Genomic DNA, 6,260 nt, shown 5'->3' with positions numbered 1-6,260 from the left:
TTGTGAATCAATTCATTAATTGTGATTTTAAAAATCAAATCTTTTTCAAAACTAATTTCAATTATATCTTTTCAAAAATATCTTCTTATCTTATCTTTTTCAAAAATTTGATTTTCAAAATATCTTTTCTAACTTCCTAACTTCTTATCTTTTCAAAATTGATTTTCAAAATTTGTTTCAACTAACTAACTAACTTTTTGTTTATTTCTTATCTTTTTCAAAACTACCTAACTAACTCTCTCTCTCTCTAATTTTCGAAATTATCTCCCCCCTTTTTCAAAAACTTCTTTTTAATTAACTAATTAATTTTTTTATTTGAATTTTCGAAAAACTACTAACTTTTTTCAAAACTATTTTCGAAAATCACTAACTCTTTTTCAAAAATTATTTTCGAAAATCCTTCTCCCTCATCTCCTTCTGTTTATTTATTCATCTACTAACATCTCTTTCTCACATCACCAAAAATCCGAACCCTCTCTCTCTCTCTGAGTTCAGATTTTCCTCTTCTTTTCTTCTACTAACACAAGGACCTCTATACTGTGATATAAAGGATCCATATTATTATTATTATTTTCTCTGTGTCCTCTTCTTTGTCATATGAGCAGGAGCAAGGACAAGAACATTCTTGTTGAAGCAGATCCAGAACCTGAAAGGACTTTGAAGAAAAAATTAAGAGAAGCCAAATTACAACAATCCAGAGATAACCTTTCAGAAATTTTCGAACAGGAAGAGGAGATGGCAGCCGAAAATAATAATAATGCAAGGAGGATGCTTGGTGACTTTACTGCACCTAATTCCAATTTACATGGAAGAAGCATTTCCATTCCTGCCATTGGAGCAAACAACTTTGAGCTGAAACCTCAATTAGTTTCTCTGATGCAGCAGAACTGCAAGTTTCATGGACTTCCATCTGAAGATCCTTTTCAGTTCTTAACTGAATTCTTGCAGATATGTGATACTGTTAAGACTAATGGAATAGATCCTGAAGTCTACAGGCTCATGCTTTTCCCTTTTGCTGTAAGAGACAGAGCTAGAATATGGTTGGACTCTCAACCCAAAGACATCCTGAACTCTTGGGACAAGCTGGTCACAGCTTTCTTAGCTAAGTTCTTTCCTCCTCAAAAGCTGAGCAAGCTTAGAGTGGATGTTCAAACCTTCAAACAGAAAGAAGGTGAATCCCTCTATGAAGCTTGGGAAAGATACAAACAGCTGACCAAAAAGTGTCCTTCTGACATGCTTTCAGAATGGACCATCCTGGATATATTCTATGATGGTTTATCTGAGCTATCAAAGATGTCATTGGATACTTCTGCAGGTGGATCCATTCACCTAAAGAAAATGCCTGCAGAAGCTCAAGAACTCATTGACATGGTTGCTAATAACCAGTTCATGTACACTTTTGAAAGGAATCCTGTGAGTAATGGGACGCCTATGAAGAAGGGAGTTCTTGAAGTTGATACTCTGAATGCCATATTGGCTCAGAACAAAATATTCACTCAGCAAGTCAATATGATTTCTCAGAGTCTGAATGGAATGCAAGCTGCATCCAACAGTACTCAAGAGGCTTCTTATGCAGAAGAAGCTTATGATCCTGAAAACCCTGCAATAGCAGAGGTGAATTACTTAGGTGAACGTTATGGAAACACCTATAATCCATCATGGAGAAATCATCCAAATTTCTCATAGAAGGATCAAAAGCCTCAACAAGGCTTTAATAATGGTGGAAGAAATAGGTTTAGCAATAGCAAGCCTTTTCCATCATCCACTCAGCAACAGACAGAGAACTCTAAACAAAATACTTTTAATTTAGCAAACTTAGTCTCTGATCTATCCAAGGCCACTACAAGTTTCATGAATGAAACAAGGTCTTCCATTAGAAATTTGGAAGCACAAGTGGGCCAGCTGAGTAAAAGGATCACTGAAATCCCTCCTAGTACTCTCCCAAGTAATACAGAAGAGAATCCAAAAAGAGAGTGCAAGGCCATTGACATAAGCACCATGGCCGAACCTGTAAGGGAAGGAAAGGACGTGAATCCCAAGGAGGAAGACCTCCTGGGACGTCCAGTGGTCAATAAGGAGCTTCCCTCTGAGGAACCAAAGGACTCTGAGGCTCATCTAAAAACCATAGAGATTCCATTGAACCTCCTTATGCCATTCATAAGCTCTGATGAGTATTCCTCTTCTGAAGAGAATGAGGATGTTACTGAAGAGCAAACTGCCAAGTTTCTTGGTGCAATCATGAAGCTGAATGCCAAGTTATTTGGTATTGAAACTTGGGAAGATGAACCTCCCTTGTTCATCAATAAACTAAGTGATTTGGATCAACTGACATTGCCTCAGAAGAAACAGGATCCTGGAAAGTTCATAATATCTTGTACCATAGGCACCATGATCTTTAAGGCTCTGTGTGACCTTGGTTCAGGAATAAACCTCGTGCCCCTCTCTGTAATAGAGAAACTGGGAATCTATGGGGTGCAAGCTGCTAAAATCTCATTAGAGATGGCAGACAATTCAAGAAAATAGGCTTATGGACAAGTAGAGGACGTGCTAGTAAAGGTTGAAGGCCTTTACATCCCTGCTGATTTCATAGTCCTAGATACTGGAAAGGAAGAGGATGAATCCATCATCCTAGGAAAACCTTTCCTAGCCACAGCAAGAGCTGTGATTGATGTGGACAGAGGAGAATTAATCCTTCAATTGAATGAGGACAACCTTGTGTTCACAACTCAAGGATCTCTCTCTGCATCCATGGAGAGGAAGCATAAAAAGCTTCTCTCAAAGCAGAGTCAAACAAAGCCCCCACAGCCAAACTCTAAGTTTGGTGTTGGGAGGCCACAACCGAACTAAGTTTGGTGTTGAACTCCCATATCCAAACTCTAAGTTTGGTGTTGGAGAGTCTCAACAATGCTCTAAACATCTGTGAGGCTCCATGAGAGCCCACTGTCAAGCTATTGACATTAAAGAAGCGCTTGTTGGGAGGCAACCCAATTTTTATTTATCTAACAATATTTTTCTTAGTTATATGTCTTTATAGGTTCATGATCATGTGGAGTCACAAAATAAATATAAAAATTGAAAACAGAATCAAAAACAGCAGAAGAAAAATCACACCCTGGAGGAAGCATCTACCTGGCGTTCAACGCCAGAACAGAGCATGGTTCTGGCGCTGAACGCCCAAAATGGGCAGCATCCTGGCGCTGAACACCCAGAACAAGCATGGTTCTGGCGTTCAACGCCAGAAATGGCAACAAATGGGCGTTGAACACCCAAAATGGGCACCAACCTGGCGCTGAACGCCCAGAGTTGTGTGCAAGGGCATTTTACATGCCTAATTTGGTGCAAGATTGTAAATACTTGAACACCTCAGGATCTGTGGACTCCACAGGATTATCTCAGGATCTGTGGACCCCACAGGATCATCTCAGGATCTGTGGACCCCACAGGATCATCACCTGCCTCCACTCACTTCTTCTCATCCCTTACCACTCTCTTTCACACAATCTCATAAACACTCTTCCCCAAAAACCCTTCACCAATCACCTTAATCTCTCTTCCCCATCACCTCTTCACCACTCACATCCATCCACTCTTCCCCATAAACCTACCTCATAAACTCCACCTACCTTCAAAATTCAAAACCAATTTCCCATCCAAACCCACCCTAAATGGCCGAACCTTAACCCCCCTCCCTCCCCTATATATAGCCCTCCATTCTTCCTCATTTTCACACAACACAACCCTCTCCTCTCTACTTGGCCGAAACACACTTCAACCCTCTTCTCCATATTTTCTTCTTCTTCTTCTATTCTTTCTTTTATTGCTCGAGGGCGAGCAATATTCTAAGTTTGGTGTGGTAAAAGCATAAGCTTTTTGTTTTTCCATTACCATTGATGGCACCTAAGACCGGAGAATCCTCTAGAAAGGGGAAAGGGAAGACAAAAGCTTCCACCTCCGAGTCATGGGAGATGGAAAGGTTCATCTCCAAAGCCCATCAAGACCACTTCTATGATGTTGTGGCCAAGAAGAAGGTGATCCCCGAGGTCCCTTTCAAACTCAAAAGAAATGAGTATCCGAAGATCCGACATGAAATTCAAAGAAGAGGTTGGGAATTTCTAACAAATCACATCCAACAAGTCGGCATCCTAATGGTTCAAGAGTTCTATGCCAATGCATGGATCACCAAGAACCATGATCAAAGTAAGAACCCGGATCCAAAGAACTACGTTACAATGGTTCGGGAGAAATACTTAGATTTTAGTCCGGAGAATGTGAGGTTGGCGTTTAACTTGTCCATGATGCAAGGAGATGAACACCCCTACACTAGAAGGGTCAACTTTAATCAAAGGTTGGACCAAGTCCTTATGGACATATGTGTGGAAGGAGCTCAATGGAAGATTGACTCCAAAGGCAAGCCGGTTCAACTAAGAAGATTGGACCTCAAGCCTGTGGCTAGAGGATGGTTGGAGTTCATTCAATGCTCAATCATTCCCACTAGCAACCGATCTGAAGTTACTGTGGATCGGGCCATCATGATTCATAGCATCATGATTGGAGAGAAAATAGAAGTTCATGAAGTCATCTCTAATAAACTCTACAAAATAGCCGAAAAGTCATCCCCCATGGCAAGGCTAGCTTTTCCTCATCTTATCTGCCATCTATGTTACTCAGTTGGAGCTTTCATAGAAGGAGACATTCCTATTAAGGAAGAGAAGCCCATCACTAAGAAAAAGATGGAGCAAGCAAGAGAGCCCATTCATGGAGCTCAAGAGGCGCAGGAAGCTCATCACCATGAGATCCCGGAGATGCCTCAAATGCATTTTCCTCCACAAAACTATTGGGAGCAAATCAACACCTCCCTAGGAGAATTAAGTGCCAACATGGGACAATTAAGGGTGGAACATCAAGAGCACTCCATCATGCTCCATGAAATAAGAGAATATCAAAAAGCAATGAGGGAGGAGCAACAAAAACAAGGAAGAGACATAGAAGAGCTCAAGGACATCATTGGTTCCTCAAGAAGGTGGATTCATTCCTTGTTCTTATTTCTTCTGCTTTTCGTTTTCTATGTTATGTGCTTATCTATGTTTGTGTCTTCATTACATGATCATTAGTAGTTAGTAACTATGTCTTAAAGTTATGAATGTCCCATGAATCCATCACCTCTCTTAAATGAAAAATGTTTTAATTCAAAAGAACAAGAAGTACATGAGTTTCGAATTTATCCTTGAACATAGTTTAATTATATTGATGTGGTGACAATGCTTCTTGTTTTCTGAATGTATGCTTGAACAGTGCATATGTCTTTTGAAGTTGTTGTTTAAGAATGTTAAATATGTTGGCTCTTGAAAGAATGATGACTAGGAAACATGTTATTTGATAATCTGAAAAATCATAAAAATGATTCTTGAAGCAAGAAAAAGCAGCAAAGAACAAAGCTTGCAGAAAAAAAAAAGGGGGCGAAAAAAAAATAGAAAGAAAAAGAAAAAGCAAGCAGAAAAAGCCAAAAGCTCTTAAAACCAAGAGGCAAGAACAAAAAGCCAATAACCCTTAAAACCAAAAGGCAAGGGTAAATAAAAAGGATCCCAAGCCTTTGAGCATCAGTGGATAGGAGGGCCTAAAGGAATAAAATCCTGGCCTAAGCGGCTAAACCGAGCTGTCCCTAACCATGTGCTTGTGCCGTGTAGGTGTCAAGTGAAAACTTGAGACTGAGCGGTTAAAGTCAAGGTCCAAAGCAAAAAAAAAAGAGTGTGCTTAAGAACCCTGGACACCTCTAATTGGGGACTTTAGCAAAGCTGAGTCACAATCTGAAAAGGTTCACCCAATTATGTGTCTATGGCATTTATGTATCCGGTGGTAATACTGGAAAACAAAGTGCTTAGGGCCACGACCAAGACTCATAAAATAGCTGTGTTCAAGAATCATCATACTGAACTAGGAGAATCAATAACACTATCTGAACTCTGAATTCCTATAGATGCCAATCATTCTAAACCTCAATGGATAAAGTGAGATGCCAAAACTATTCAAGAGGCAAAAAGCTATAAGTCCCGCTCATATGATTGAAGCTATGTTTCATTGATAGTTTGGAATTTATAGTATATTCTCTTCTTTTATCTTATTTGATTTTCAGTTGCTTGGGGACAAGCAACAATTTAAGTTTGGTGTTGTGATGAGCGGATAATTTATACGCTTTTTGACATTGTTTTTAGTATGTTTTTAGTACAATCTAGTTACTTTTAGGGATGTTTTCATTAGTTTTT

The 6,260-nt window shown here is 39.5% G+C and overlaps 1 non-coding gene across 1 annotated transcript; it reads right to left on the bottom strand.

Moving 5' to 3' along the window:
* Positions 1-1,131: 1,131 nt before the first annotated feature.
* On the bottom strand, positions 1,132-1,239 carry LOC148576624 (small nucleolar RNA R71). Its single transcript, XR_015904211.1, has one exon. It is a non-coding gene; the product is annotated as a small nucleolar RNA R71 (small nucleolar RNA).
* Positions 1,240-6,260: the final 5,021 nt, after the last annotated feature.

This window comes from Arachis ipaensis, chromosome B1 (genome assembly GCF_059453495.1).
Source record: "Arachis ipaensis isolate K30076 ecotype BB chromosome B1, ASM5945349v1, whole genome shotgun sequence".
NCBI lineage: Eukaryota > Viridiplantae > Streptophyta > Magnoliopsida > Fabales > Fabaceae > Arachis > Arachis ipaensis.
The sequence above is the reverse complement of the archived record's forward strand: the minus strand, read 5'-3'. Positions and strand labels throughout refer to the sequence as shown.